Source organism: Mustela putorius, unplaced genomic scaffold (assembly GCF_011764305.1).
Source record: "Mustela putorius furo isolate JIRA1106 unplaced genomic scaffold, ASM1176430v1.1 tig00003962_pilon_pilon_pilon, whole genome shotgun sequence".
NCBI classification, from domain to species: domain Eukaryota; kingdom Metazoa; phylum Chordata; class Mammalia; order Carnivora; family Mustelidae; genus Mustela; species Mustela putorius.
Genome location: NW_025422106.1, coordinates 20,468,915 through 20,485,056, shown reverse-complemented (window position 1 = coordinate 20,485,056; position 16,142 = coordinate 20,468,915). Strand labels below are relative to the sequence as shown.

Sequence of the window (16,142 nt, the reverse complement as noted above, 5' to 3'; positions counted from 1 at the left end):
TTTAAGTTAAATATATACACACATGAAATGTAGCTCATTTATTAAATATTCTTAGGACAATAGCCAATTTCTCATAATCAAGTAAATATTTTGTTATCTGAACATTCTTCTCTGCAGCTGTCTTCACGAATTACACAATGAAAATAACTTGTAGTATGGTCCTTATACCTTGGTGCCTCATTTTTAAGTTAAATTATAACTCAAACCAAACTGAAATACAAGCAATTGGCTCAAGCAAAAACTGCATTAGATGGGAAAATAAAACTACCATCAAGTCTGGCTGGAGATAGTGGTAACGAGATGTGGCGCTGCAACATACATGACACAGCCAAACAAAGCTGAAACAAGGGAAAGTCTCCATCCTACTGCTGTTTAGACCCCACAGTGTCTCACTTATGTATTCTAGAAAGCAACTGCTAAGAGAAGAATGTATCTCTTATTTTCTAGCAGAAAAGGAAATGATTCTTTATCTGCCAATAGCAAGAGATTTCTTTAAAAAAAAAAAAGATTTTATTTATTTATTTGACAGAGGGAGAGAGAGATCACAAGTAGGTAGAGAGGTGGGGGGGGGGGGGGGGGGGGCGGAAGCAGGCTCCCTGCCGAGCAGAGAGCCCCATGCAGGGCTCGATCCCAGGACCCTGAGATCATGGACTAGGCCAAAGGCAGAGGCTTAACCCACTGAGGCACCCAGGTGCCCCCTCCTTTTAAAAAAAGATTATTTATTTATTCATTTATTTATTTGATAGGGAGCTAGTGAAAGAGCACAAGTAGACAGAACAGCAGGCAGAGGGTGAGGGAGAAGCAAGGAGCTGCTCCCCGCTGAGCAGGGAGATGGACGTGGGGCTTGATCCCAGGGCCTAGGAATCATGACCTGAGCCAAAGGTAGATGCTTCACCGACTGAGCCATACAAGTGCCCCTAATAGCAAGAGATTTCTTAAACAATTTCCCTCAGTGATATGTAAAAGTACATTTTTATTAGGTCTCATTTCTTTACTAAAGAAAATGAAAATGTTTCAATATTTTCCTTCCTTTTCTCTCTGCCAGATGGAAACACAAGTGGGAATGGGGAACTAGAGAAGTGTCTTCAAGATCTCCCTAGGTTTTTTACTAATTTATATCGATAACCAATCGAAAGTCTCTCCTTTGAAGCCCAAGTTCAGATGACCTTCTCAGTCCAAACGAAATGACTGATAGACATTTTCTCCTTCTTCCACACCTCCTTTGATTATATTCCCTTCAGTCTAGAGATCTAAGGCTATATTGTAGGAAGACTTAAAATACATAAGAATATTACATTTTCAAAAACTCAAGGCTATACCAACTCAATCACAATAATAACAGTTCGGCAAAGTTTTTGTCAGCCTGCATTTTCTAGGTTTAATTATGTATATTACACTAAAAGTAATGTGTCTCATGTGTAAAATTATAATTTTACATAGTAGAATCAAGGATTTATGCATTTTGTTATCCTCTTCAAAACTAATTCCTATTTTTGGGACACCTGGGTGGCTCAGTTGGTTAAGCAGCTGCCTTCGGCTCAGATCATGATCCCAGTGTCCTGGGACCGAGTCCCACATCGGCCTCCTTGCTCAGCGGGGAGCCTGGCTCTCCCTCGGCCTCTGCCTGCCACTCTGTCTGCCTGTGCTCGCGCCCTCTCTCTCTCCCTCTCTCTAACAAATAAATAAATAAAATCTTTAAAAAAAAAAAAAACTAATTCCTATTTTTTAGTGAGTCAGTATAAGTCCAGAATGCTGTTTAAACTAGATTCTTCTGTAATTAGTTAAGTAGCTATGATTCTTGTCCAACTTTTTCAAAAGAAGCATATTCCTGACCTATAAAAGAATGTTAATGCTTACTATGTCTTCAATATCACTATTTAATAAGGAAGGCATCATCGTAAACATATAATTATAGTTCATTCAGAAGAGAGACTTGGATGGAAAAACAAATGGGAAGTTTGGGAAAGTTACATTCTCCATTCTGGTTTTCTGATTTTAAGACAAATGCAACAGTTAGGACACACAACCAAGAAAAAAGGACAGGAACATACCTGGGGGAAAGATGACTTTTCTATTTTAGAAAATCCTATAATATGCCATCTAGCTACACTACTGATGCAATTTTTTTTTTTTAAGATTTTACTCATCCATTTGACAGATAGAGATCACAAGTAGGCAGAGAGGCAGGCAGAGAGAGAGAGAGGAGGAAGCAGGCTCCTTGCTGAGCAGAGAGCCCGATGAGGGACTCGATCCCAGGACCCTGAGATCATGACCTGAGCTGAAGGCAGCGGCTTAACCCACTGAGCCACCGAGGTGCCCCCGATGTAATTTTTTAATGTAACTTTAAGGACTGATACAATGGAAGGAGTGCCTTATAAACACTTCAAGTGTATTTATTTTAATCATAGAAAATTTGGAATCATAGAATACTTTACATCCTGATCAAGAAAATGAATTTTAGGGGTGCCTGGATGGCTCAATCGGTTAAGCCTCTGACTTTGGTTTCGGCTCAGGTCCTGATCTCAGGGTCCTGGAATCAAGCCCAACAGCAGGCTCTGCACTCAGCAGGGAGTCTACTTCTCTGCCTCTCCCTCTGCCCCTCCCCAATGAATCTTTAAAAAAAAAAAAAAAAAGTGAATTTTACTAACACTTCACTCTATAATAACGCCTCTGAAGATTAGAATACAGTTATACTACAATCCTTAGCTGTAGGATCCCTGACTCCAGAAGGGACACTTGGATAGAGAGATGGATCTTTTCCAAAGAATTCTAATTTCTTCCATAACTCTGTGAGTTATAGTTAGGGGGGGGAATAAAAGTAAAACAATCTTATCACATGTAGAAGCTACTAATGTGAGTTAGGAATGGCATGAATGAAATACACTACCAGGTAGAATGGTCAGCAAACTCCTCCCTGGGCCAGGCCACTGTCCAAGTTGACTACCCTCCCAGTTTGATGGGGGTACTGCACTGCTTAGGCGAGAGAGGGAGATCAAACAGGAGGACTAGGAATGGGAGGCAGCAACAGTGTTAACAGTGTGGTGTTAACATTTAATCCCACTATATATAACACACAGTCTCTTCTTAGAAGACAATCCTTTCCTACCACATGCAGCAACAATTTCCACCTAAGATGGCTAATGGTCATTTATGCCTTCCCAAAGTTCTTTCTCAAATTATTCTGATAAACAGATCCATCCTCTACCATCCAAAAAGACTTCTTTAGAAATTTTAAAATTGAAGGTAGGAAAGATCTCCTTTTCTCTTCCGGTCGGTTAAACAGGAGGCTCTTAATTTTGGCTCACGTGATCTCGGGGTCATGAGACTGAGCCCTACACCTAGCTTCATACTGAGTGTGGAAGCCACTTAAGATTCTCTCTCTCCCTCTCCCTCCCCATCCCGCACTGCAGTTCACACACAGGAGCTTTGCTCTCTCTCTCTCTATCTGAAGAAAAGAAGTAGAAGCAGCAGCAGCAGCAGCAACAGCTGCTGAAGAAGGAGGAGGAGGAGGAGGAGGAAGAAGGAAGAGGAGCAGCTAGCTGTAAGAATGTACGCTGAGCTTGCCTCGGCTATGTGGAAAAAATAATTCCAGAAAATAAACACAATTTGCAGAGAAGTGAGACAAGAATATAAGATAATATTCAAGTCTTACATTTCACATATACATAAGGCTGGTTCTACTTTTATCTTTAAATCCAGTTATGTGAGCCAACAATTCTTTTCTGGTAGTTTGAGTTGAACTTTTATAATCCAAGAGACCCAGCTCATATATCAACCTTTACTAGATACTCATTTTCACCTGTGTAAAATTATTACCTTTTGTATCCTCCTCCCTTCCCATATGATAAATATTATAATTTGCTCCTCAAGGCGCCTGGGTAGTTCAGATGGTTGAGCATCTGCCTTCGGCCCAAGTCATGATCCCAGGGTCCTGGGATTGAGCCCCACATCTGACTCCCTGCTCAGCGGGGAGCCTGCTTCTCCCTCTCCCTCTGCTGCTCCTTCTGCTTCTGCTCTCTCACTCCTGCTCTCTCTCAATAAATAAAAACTTTAAAAATATATATATAATCTTTTTCTGGCATTTAATCTTCCATCACTGACCTTACATTATATGCTACCATGGATACAAATCAGTAGCTCCTTTATCAAGAACTCCCCTCATCTCTCCCAAAACTACTTCCCTTCCCTAGTATGCAAGCCTTGAACTTGATCAGCAAAGGACAAGTGATCATAGCTGGGTTATAATGCACTATTTATGAATACATCCATGACAGTCATTTCAAAGGTACAAAAAAGAAAGGCAGCCTTATTGAAATGTGTTCCTGCTTTTAAGATTCTTAGGACAGAAACAATCTACCATCAACTTTCAAGCTACTTGGATTTGAAACTACTTCTGGTTTTGTTTTGGTGGTGTTTTTGCTCAGAAATCTGAAGAAAGAATCTCTAACCATTCCCTATATAGCAAATCCTAAGGAAGCTGTGAAAAATTATAGCCTTTTCAGAGAGTTTAATTTCACCACACATAAACAAAAATAAATCATTTTGCTTGTTCAGAAGTTATTAAGTATCATCTGATGAGAATATAACTGCTACTGCCAAAACTTGTGAATTTATCATATTTTAGTAAAAGACTACAGCTCCTTTCTGCTATCCTGGTTACTGAGCAATAGCCAATTTTTGCCATCTTTCTTGTCATTCTCTTTTTTAGAGATGTTGGGTTGAAATTCTAATGTGTTCTAATGCGGACCATACCCTGACTTAGGCAGTCTAACAGCTGAATAAAGCCTGACACAGTGTTCATCAATTATTAACACTAGCAGAAACCATTAAAGAATCTAGTACAACATCAATAAATTAGCTGAACAAATGAAATAAATGAATAGTGAGAGCCTTTGATGTGCAATTTTCATGGGAAAGATTGTTACCTTCATTTTTCAAAAAGGAAAACTGATACACAGAGAAGTTAACAAATTTGCCTTGGGTCACAGAGAATAAATGGCAGAACTGGGACTGGATTAAAGTCTGCTGGACTCTACAGTACGTGTTCTTTTTTCTATACTAGGCTGCTCTCTCTGAACTCCGAAGTTCTATGAAGCAGCAATTACAAAGCTCTCCCTTTATACTTCCTAAGGACCCCTTTGACCACAATTACATTTCACAGAATTCTTTTTATTATAAATCACTCCTTTTGGCAAGCCTATGGAGTAAGTTAAGGGGAATATGCAGGGAGGACATGGAGGGAGAGTTAATGGGGACCGCCCACAAAAGTTCTACTTTTAGAAATGCTATTCTATTATATATAGATCAGCCTACTTTAGGAGTGCTCAATTTTGGTTTCATTAAGTATGTATGTATTTCAGAGCCAGAACTATATTTAAGAAACCCATTGTATATTTTTCTAGCATCTGGTCACAAGAATATTTCAAAGAAACCAAAGTCCTTTGTCTCATTAATATATGTCCCCTCTTCACCCAACTATCTTCCCAGCTGGTTATTATTCATTAGTTGGGAGAGAGCATTTCTCAGAAATCTGGTTAAGGAAAACTTTAAAAATACAACAAAAATCACAAATATAACAAAAGCCATTCAGTTTCTGAGCTGTTTCTATGCAAGGATAGGACCAGTTTCCTTTCACCTTTATCTCCATGCCACTTGTTACACAGTAGGTGTTTGTTGAAAGGAAGGGCTTTTCTAATGTAAACCTGGTTAGAAAACAAGTTTTATAAAATATTTTTCACTGAGTTCTAAGATGGAGTAACCTTCAAAGGTAAGAGAAATCCTAAAATAATGTTCCAAAAATATTTATGTAGTTAATGGGAACAAGAAAATCCCTTGCAAACTATGGCTTCCTCCAAAAAGATTAAGTATCACACAAATGAAAGACTTACCACATACTGATAAAATGGAGTGGTAAAAAATGTTCTAGATGTTATTTGTTGTAAAGAACCACGTATAGCCATAAGGTTTCTGAAACTGCTAACATGCTAAATGTTGCATTTCAGTGATCTAAAGTCTTTTCTGAAGACAAAAATGCTGACAAGCCTACTCATTCTCTTACCCTCTATTCTTCCTTCTACTTTTTTTTTTTAATGTTTTCCCAAGCTATAAGCAATACATCAGTCTTAATGTATTAAGACCAGAATGTATTAACAGCATAGAAAAAGCTGGTCCTGACAGAGAAACATTTTACTTTTGAAATAAGAAGAAAAAGCTGCTGTGCACGTGCTACATGTCACCAATCCAAAGAGGTTTTGCTCTTTGGCAGCACATTTGAGAAAAACTTGTATGTTGGTACTTACAATGATTTCTAAGTCTTTCTTGTTCAACAAGGAGCACCTACCTGCCAACATTTCAAAAAATGATAAAATGACATTCAGGACATAGAAGACAGGCTAGTTGTCCAAAGAGAAAAGAAATCTGATGCCAGCAGGACAAAGGCTTTTTATTTTGGAAGATATGTAACAACCACATTACTGAAAACGAAGTTAAGAAAGGGACATTACCCAGTATGAACTGTTTTACTTGGATTAAATGCCATAAAACTTTCAATGTGCCTTCTGGGATACCTCAACGTAAAATCAACAAGAGTTTCCTACAGGAAAAAGAATGGTCCTACAGAATGGATAGTCTCACTTTATAGAGTACTATGAAAAGTCTGGTCTATTAGTTTATTTATTTTTTGAAGATTTTATTTATTTATTTGACAGAGAGAGACATAACGAGAGAGGGAACACAAGCAGGGGGAGTGGGAGAGGCAGAAGCAGGATTCCCTCTGTGTAGGGAGCCCGAAGCGGGGCTCGATCCCAAAACCCGGAGATCACGACACGAGCCAAAAGGCAAACACTTAATGACCGAGCCTCCTAGGTGCCCCAAGTTTGGTCTATGTTTTGAAAGAGACTACTAGAAAACAGGTCTTCCATCTGTGTGAGCAACTTAGTTGGCAGATTACTGAAATGTAACTAACCATGTGGACAAGATTTATGTGGGAGCAGTTATTATACATTTAATAAAATGAAGCCATAGAAGCTATAAGAACTATATAGACCTTTGTTCAAACAGTGAGAATATATTTCAGACACATGTAAGTACAGAAATTAAACACCAATGTACTCACTGCCCAGATAGAATGTTTGCCATTTTTGCTTCAGAGACCTTCTGTTAAGACATTAAATGCTATAGACACATTAGAAGATTGCCTCTCCCTCAAACACCTCCCCAGAGATTGTTTTTTCTTTTCAAGGTTTTATTTATTTATTTGAAGGAGATAGAACGAGAGAGAGCAGAAGGAGAGGAAGAAGCAGACTCCCCGCTGAGCAGGGAGCCCAATGTGGGGCTCTATCCCAGGACCCTGCGATCATGGAGACGATTAACCGACTGAGCCACTCAGGAGCCCTCCCCTCCCCAGAGTTGACCATTATTTTGACTCTAGTGTTTGATACATAAAACTATATCCATAAAAACATATATAATTATTGTCTTAAAAATTTACATAAATGGAATCACACTGGCCTAAAGTTTAACCTCTAACTTGCTTTTCCCCACAACTGACCTTGTTTTAAAAATTTATCCATGTTGATCCATCTAGACCTAGCGGACTTGTTTTATTTGTAGCATAATATTCTACTATATGAAAAACCAATAAACCACAGTGATCAGAGGTTTTCATTTCTTTATGATCCAAGAAATTCACTGAACCCCAAGCAGAAGAAACATGAAGATAATTATTCCAAGACACATCATAATCAAAATGCTTAAATTGGGATGGGAGGTGGGAAAACTGAATGAAGGTGGTAAACAAGTACAAACTTTTAGTTGGAAGTAAGTACTGGGGATGACTACAGTTAACATTGCTGTATACTGTATATGGTATATTAGAATTTAAGACTAAAGATATTATAAACAGAAAAACAAAGATAAGGATTATAGCATTTCTCACTGAAAACAATGCAATCTAGAAGACAAAAGACTGACATCTTTATAAGTATTTAAATGAAAAAAACTGTCACCCTAGAATTACATATCCAACAAAAATAATTTTCAAAACTGCACATGACATAGATTTTTTTCAGCTGTACAAAAACTGGAAGTATTAATTACCAGCAGACTTGTACTGTAAGTGGTAAAGAAGTCCATAAGCAGAAGGAAAGTGATACCAGATGAAAACCTGGATCTACACAAAGGAATGAAGAGCACAGGCACAGTAACACAGGCAAAGACTTTTTGTTACTTAAATCTCTGAAAGATAATCAACTGTTTAAAGCAAAATAACAATGTAGTGTGGGATTTAAAACATATGTAAAGTAGTAGCACCAAGATCAGAAGGGGAGAAATGGAAGCAGACTATGTAAGGTTCTTACACTATTCATAAAGTGACCTCAACTGAAGGTACACACTGTGGTAAGTTAAAGACATATACTATAAACTCTAAAGCAACTTTGAAAATAACAAAGGATAGGTTTATAGCTAAAAAGACAACAACAACAAAAAAATAAAATGGAGTAATAAAAATACTCGTAATCCATATAAAAATGTTGATATACTGAAGTCATCAAAATTAAGAACTTCTCTTCAAAGGACATTATTAAGAGAATGAAAAGATGTTAACAAATGAGCAAACTTATTTGAAAATCATATAACTGATAAAGGATTTATATTGAGAATAAAAGCCTCTTAAAACTACAGTAAGCTATCACCACATCTACAATTTAAAAGACTGATCCTACTAAGGATCAGCAAGAATGTAAAGGAGCCAGAATTCACACACTATTGGAAATGTAAAATGGTAAAAAACATTTTGGAAAACACTTTAACTTTCAAAGTTATACATATACTTACCTTATTACCCAGCCATTCATTCCTGGGTGAAATGAAAACATATATCCATACAAAGACTTAGACATGGATGTCCACAGCAGCTCTACCTGTAACAGCCCCCATATAGAAATAACCCAAAACTATGGTAAATCCTTACATAGACTACTACTGAGCAATAAAAACTAATTAATTATTGATTTGTACAACATGGATGTATCTCAAAATAAATATGCTAAATGAAATAAATGAGATGAAAAGAGTACATCCTATATGATTCCATTTTCATTAAATTCTAGAAAATACAAACCACTCATAGAGACCAAAAGTCTAGAAATGGTGGAGGAGGCCATGAGCTACAGAAGGAGAAGGTTACTAAGAGACAAAGAAATATTTTAGTGGTGTTGAATATGTTCAGAATCCTCATTGGGGTGATAGTTTCATGAATGTACACATACATCAATCTTATCATATTGTACAATTTAAATATGTGTAGTTTGCAAAGGAAATAGTCAACAAAACCAAAAGATAACCCACAGGATGGGAGAAGATATTTGCAAATGACATATCAGATAAAGGGCTAGTATCTAAAATCTATAAAGAAATGATCAAACTCAACACCCAAAGAACAAATAATCCAATCAAGAAATGGGCAGAAGACATGAACAGACATTTCTGCAAAGAAGACATCCAAATGGCCAACAGGCACATGAAAAAAGTGCTCAACATTACTTAGCATCAGGGAAATACAAATCAAAACCACAATGAGATACCATGTGACACCAATAAGAATGGCTAAAATTAACAAGTCAAGAAACGACAGATGTTGGTGAAGATGCAGAGAAAGGGGAACCCTCCTACACTGTTGGTGGGAATGCAAGCCAGGGCAGCCACTCTGGAAAACAGTATGGAGGTTCCTCAAAAAGTTGTAAACAGAACTATCCTATGACCCAGCAATTGCACTACTGAGTATTTTACCCTGAAGATAGAAAAATAGTAATCCGAAGGGACACATGAACTCCAATGTTTATAGCAGCAATGTCCACAATAGCCAAACTAAGGAAAGAGCCTAGATGTCCATCGACAGAAGAATGGATATAAAAGATGTCGTGCATCTTTAAAAAATTATTATATTAAAAAATATATATCTATATATCTCCCCATGGAATATCATTCAGTCATTAAAAAGATGGTATCTTGACATTTGCAATGATGCGTATGGAACTAGAAGGTGTTATGCAAGCAAAATAAGTCAATCAGAGAAAGACAACTGTCATATGCTCTCACTGATATGTGGAATTTGAGCAACAAGGCAGAGGATCATGGGTCAGGAGAGGGAAAATTGAAACAAGATGAAACCAGAGAGGGAAATAAACTGAGGATTGCTAGAGTGGAAGGGGGTAGGAAGGATAGGGTGGCTGGGTGATGGACATTGGGGAGGGTATGTGCTACGGTGAGCGCTGTGTATTGTCTAAGACTGACAAATCACAGACCTGTATCCCTGAAACAAATAATATATGTTAATTTTTAAAAGCCCTAAAAATATAAAATGGGGATAATAAAAAATAAATAAATATACATAGTTCACTGTATATCAATTATACTTTAACAAGCTGTTTAAACCTGTCAGAATGTCTAAAATAAAAAAGACAAGTGTTGGCAAGGAAGTAGAGAAAAACGATCCCTTGTGCACCACTCGTGGAAACGTAAATTGGTGCAGCCACTGTGGAGTGGAAAATGGTACAGAGATTCATAAACAATTAAAAATAGAAATACCATATGATCCAGTAATTCCACTACCAGGTTTCTACCCAAAGAAAAAGAAAACACTAAACTGAAGAGATAATACACCCTTAAGTTTATATAGCATTATTTGTAATAGCCAAGGTATAGAAGGAACCCAAGTGTCCATCGACAAATGAATGGATAAAGAAGATGTGGCATATATAAATCAGCCACAAGAGAGAATGAGAAAGAGAACGAGTGTGCTTACCATTTGCAACAACATGGATGGACCTCAAGGGTACCACGCTAAGTGAAATAAGTCAGAGAAAGAAAAATACCACATGTGGAATTATATGTGGAATCTTAAAACAAATGAATAAACAAACAAAAGGCAGAAACAGACCCATAAAAACAGAGAATAAACTGATGGTTGCCAGAGGGGAGAAGGGCAGAGGTTTGGGCAAAATGGGTGAGGGGGAGTAGCTTCCAGATATGGAATGAAGAAGTCACAGGGATAAAAGGTACAGCATAGGGAATATAGTCAATGGCATTGTAATAGCGGATTGTAAGATGAAGATGGAAGTTACACTTGTGGCCAGCATAGCATAATGTACAGAGTTTCCAAATTATTATGTTGTACACCTGAAATAAATGTAACTCTGTGTGTCAACTACACTTCAATTTTAAAAAATCTGTTTAAGTAATCTTAACCTATTTTCTAAAATGGTACAAACTTTCTGTTGTAAGATGAATAATTCTGAGGATCTAATATATAACATGGTGACTATAGTTAATAATACTATATTGGATAACTGAGAGAACTTAAGCATTTCTACCAAAAAAAGGTGGGGAAAAAAGTGTATGAGATGATGTATATGTTAATTAATTCAATTTTGGGAATCCTTTCACAGTGTGTACATAAATCAAATAATCACATTGTACATTTTAAATATTTTACAATTTTATTTGTCAATTATATCTCAATAAAGCTGAAAAGAAAAACCTTCAGTTGTTTTCATTAATCACATTGTTGGCATTGGTATGCTGAGTTCTGTGTACATACTGTGGAATGAAATAAATGCATACTTCTGTGAGGTTTTACTTCTGTCATTTCTGCTATCACTGAAAATAGGATCTGAATGTGAGAAAGAAGATACAAGTCTAAAATCAGAGTTTTAGTAATTTCGATTTGACGTTATCAGTATGAACTCCTAATATTTTATTTTAAAAAGATCTGTCTACTGAAAGAATGAGCCTTAGAAACAAATGTCCAGTCCAAAAGGAATGAATACCTCTATTGTCCAGGGGACATGGAGAAATGTATGGGATAAGTCTTGAACATTTTGTCATATCTACATTACTAGATTTATGCTGAAAGGATTCAGAAGCCCAGTGCAAAACAGTTTAATTTGTATAGCAAAGACAATAACTGCAATGAAGTGAAGATATCAAATTTTTTTAATCCATAAATTAGTATTAATTGGTTGCTGGAGGATGCTAGTAAGCCAATTCATCATTTTTAAAACAGATATAGGGAACAAATCATGCACTTATCCTACCTTTCCTATACAAACTGTATCAATCAACAGGCAATCAAAAAGACAAAGTTTCACTTTATAGAAGTACTTCAGCTAATAAATGAAGAGGGATAATAGGATATCACCATTTTGCAAACCTTAGCAAATCAATGGATATAGGGATGAATCATTAATATCTACTAATATCACAAAGGTGAGATAACCCAATATTATGAGTCTGTTGATTAACTATATACCACTACCCAGTGAAGCAGTCATGCCCATCTGTGAAAAAAAGAAAAAGAAACAAAACATGAATGGGATCAAGCCTCTAGATCCAACTACTAATGAGCAGAAGACAAAACGAAACAGAATAGCATGCTAAACCACATGGACACAACTAGAAAATCTCAGAAAACTCTAAGACACAGCCACCTAGATTCCTTAAAATTAAATTCTAAGGGGAGAAAAAGGAGAAACTAGAAGGAACCACTCTCTTGATGTGGGCATTCTCAGGGAACTCTACCCTTTCCTCATTGGTACCACATCCACTGTATTATGCTATAAACCTTATGACTAATGACTAAATCTCTCCAACTGACACCACAGAGGTGACATGTGTATAGCCCAGCCCCATCATGGGTTACAGATTCATAGTACTAACAGCATCTAAGAGACCATCCAGTCTAAACCCCCACCTAATATATTCATCTAATGCAAATAAGGCCACTTTCTTCTTCAAAAACTCTGAACATACAAAACTAAACTGAATAAAATACAAGTTTCTTATACTAACATTCAAAGCCCAATCTGTTTCTAGTCTTGTCTCTCTTCTCTATTACATATATTCTTTGACACTGCCAAACTAGGCATAGTTATTCCCAAGTCTACATGCCCTTGCCTGATTTGTTTCCCTGCCCACCCCCACCTACTACTTCCATTAGCTGAAATATTCCCATAATAGGACTATGAATAGTTTTCTTTTCTGATTTACATTCCTATATACAATAATAATGGTAAATGATTAACATTTCTGTGGTATCTTTGACACCAACACTTGTTCATACCTAGGTAGCTCTAATTCATCTCTGACTGATATGTCCCGAACTATCTTCTCATTTGGTACATATATCCAGCCTATACAAAGTTTAAAAAATCAACCTAGGTAATTTTTTTTTTTAAGATTTTATTTATTTGACAGAGAGAAATCACAAGTAGACAGAGAGGCAGGCAGAGAGAGAGAGAGAGAGAGAGGGAAGCAGGCTCCCTGCTGAGCAGAGAGCCTGATGCGGGACTCGATCCCAGGACCCTGAGATCATGACCTGAGCCGAAGGCAGAGGCTTTAACCCACTGAGCCACCCAGGCGCCCTCAACCTAGGTAATTTTGAAGTTATAAACTCTAGGCATGCTAGAAATGAGACTGTAATGTTCACATACATAAATATACAATGAGCTTTTCTGTCTCTGTGAAAACTCACTTATTTTGCCTAAGAGCAAAAGACTCACCTATAATCCTTGTAAGAAGTATTTTGCTCGCAGTTATATCTACCTAATATCTACCTGATTCTCATTTTTAAATGAGATGAAAGCGTAACCAAGGTCTTTCAAACTTCATCAGAGTCACACTTTATACTGAAATTTGATTCTCAAGTTAAGGCAAAAAACATAAGTTCTTTAGCTTATACAATTCAATTCTTATGCATGGTTAGTAAAAAGTAACAAAACAAAAATACTGTAAACTTGTATTTTCATACATTGTTGGTAAATGTAAATCAGAACCATCTTAGGCAAAGACTCCTGGCTGCCATTCAATACCATCTTCTTCTCGTTTTCCTAAGAAACAGAATGGCCACCTTTTTTGAAGGGAGCAAGGCATTCAGCTACAAGACTCTTTTGCAGCTAGTTGGCCAGGTCATCCAGTTTTGTCCAGTGAAATACAGATGGAATACTGTGTGATTTTTCAGGAAGGATCCTTAAAAGGAAACTAGCAACATGCTTTTCTTTGCCTCTAAGAGGGGTGACTGGGTGACTGGGGAGACAGAAAACTGTATAAACTTCAGTATATTTTGAGTGTTGACAAATGTAAATGTCTTTTTTTTTTTTTTTAAGATTTTATTTATTTGACAAAAAGAGAGAGAGAGCGCTCGTGCACAAGCAGTGGAGAGGGGCAGAGGGAGAAGCAGGCTCCCCACTGAACAGGGAAACTGCCTCAGGAGCTTGATCCCAGGACCTCATGACTCAAGCCCAAGGCAGACACTCAACCGAGCCACCAAGGTGCCCCATACTTATTCTTTCTTAAAAAAAACCCACACATTAAAAAAGACTATAGTAACTACAAACAACTATTATAGGTTTAGTGAAGAAAAATGGCTATTTCAATCTTTTCCAAATATCAGAAGAGATATTTACTGTGGATGCCAAGTAAACTAGCTAAATAAACCAATTAGTACACCCATTCTACAAGAAAGCAGTAATTTTCTAACGCAACACAATATTCTACTACTCTGAATCTTATGTGCTTTAAAAACATATTCTAAATGAGTATATTTGAGGTCCAAACATGATAAAAAATAAACCTGAGCTATCTTCCCAGAATAAACCTAACACATGGAAATATATATTTCCCTGTATCTAGTTTAAGTTTAAATCAATCAATCAATCTATCTGTGAAAGATTCTGTGGAAGGTGTCTTTTGAGGAGAAGGAGAGGAAAAGTACCACAAACTTCCTTTTTGCAAGTTGAAGTCAATTTATTTACTACATGAATATCAGAAAATTCACTAACAGAATAGTGTCAATGGAAAGAAAAAGCATAAGGCATATATGATCCTTCTTACTTAATCAAGTAAATTAAAAATGTTGAGTGGCTGAAATAAAACAATTTTCCTAGCTATACTTTTTTCTGATTAATCAAATACTGAACTCTTTTTTTAAAAAAGGATTTTATTTTAAGTTAACTCTACACTCAATGTGGGGCTCGAACTTAGAACCCTGAGATCAAGAGTCACAGGTTCCACAGAATGTACCAGTCAGGCATCCCATATACTGAACAGAACTTTAATGCAGTGAAATTTGGTTTCTCCAGCACACACAATACTCCAAAAAATTACAAAATGCAATGACTAGAACTTTTAGTCCTATTAATAAGTCACAGCCCAGACAATTCAGAAGCCTAGAAGACTTTATCTCCATCATTCCAGCCCCATTCTGGGACTGGCAGTTAGGTGGCTGGGTTCTATCTATTACTAGCTCTACCACTCAGCAGCTTTCAGACTTTGGGTTAGACATTTAACAAAACAGTATATTCTAATTTGAACATCCTTATATGCTAGTGAAGGCATGCAGCAACATTCAGTTATGATAAACATGTAAGGTAGATTCTTTTACCTTTATTTTACAGACAAGAAAACAATACTGAGGTATTAAAGAAGGTGGTCATAGTCACACAACTACTAAATGCAGAACTTCAATACAAGTCAGGTTGTTGCCTCTGTGTCCTGGGCTAGACCTACTATATGTAACCCTAATGGGCCTCAGTCTTCTCAAATACTGGCCTAATGGATCTTGTACACTGTCCTAACCTACTGTGTCATAACACAATTCATTCTTTCCACATAGTTTTGTGCTAAGCATTGTGCAATAAGCTATCAATTGAGGGAAAAATGTGGGGACCACTCAGCATATCTTAAACTGCTTCTCTGTTGCTACTTCTCTATATTCTCTCATAAGGTCACACAAAGAATTTTCATGGTTATGTGATAATAAGAAGCCCCACCTATAAAAGAAACATACAATAATATCTAATAAATGGCCAATAAGATTTAAAGGAATTATTGTGCTTTTGACTTATATTCAAACTCCAAATATATGAAAATCCATGTCATATAAAGCAATATTTAATTGCTACAAAATCATCAAAAAGAACCTTCAAACCATAACAATACATTCAAATTTCTGATAGTTATTTCAATGTCTCTTCTTCCAGTGATTAGGATTTAGCAGGTCTGGGCTAGGAAGAGGACATCAGAAGTAGACATTTGAGGCACATTCCTGGCTAACATTCACTATAAAGGCTTAGACTCGGTTTCAA

The 16,142-nt window shown here is 36.8% G+C and overlaps 1 protein-coding gene across 1 annotated transcript in view; it reads right to left on the bottom strand.

Moving 5' to 3' along the window:
• Window positions 1–16,142, bottom strand: part of NLK (nemo like kinase) — a 170,613-nt gene that overhangs the window by 110,374 nt on the left and 44,097 nt on the right. The gene's annotated exons all lie outside the window — the stretch shown is intronic.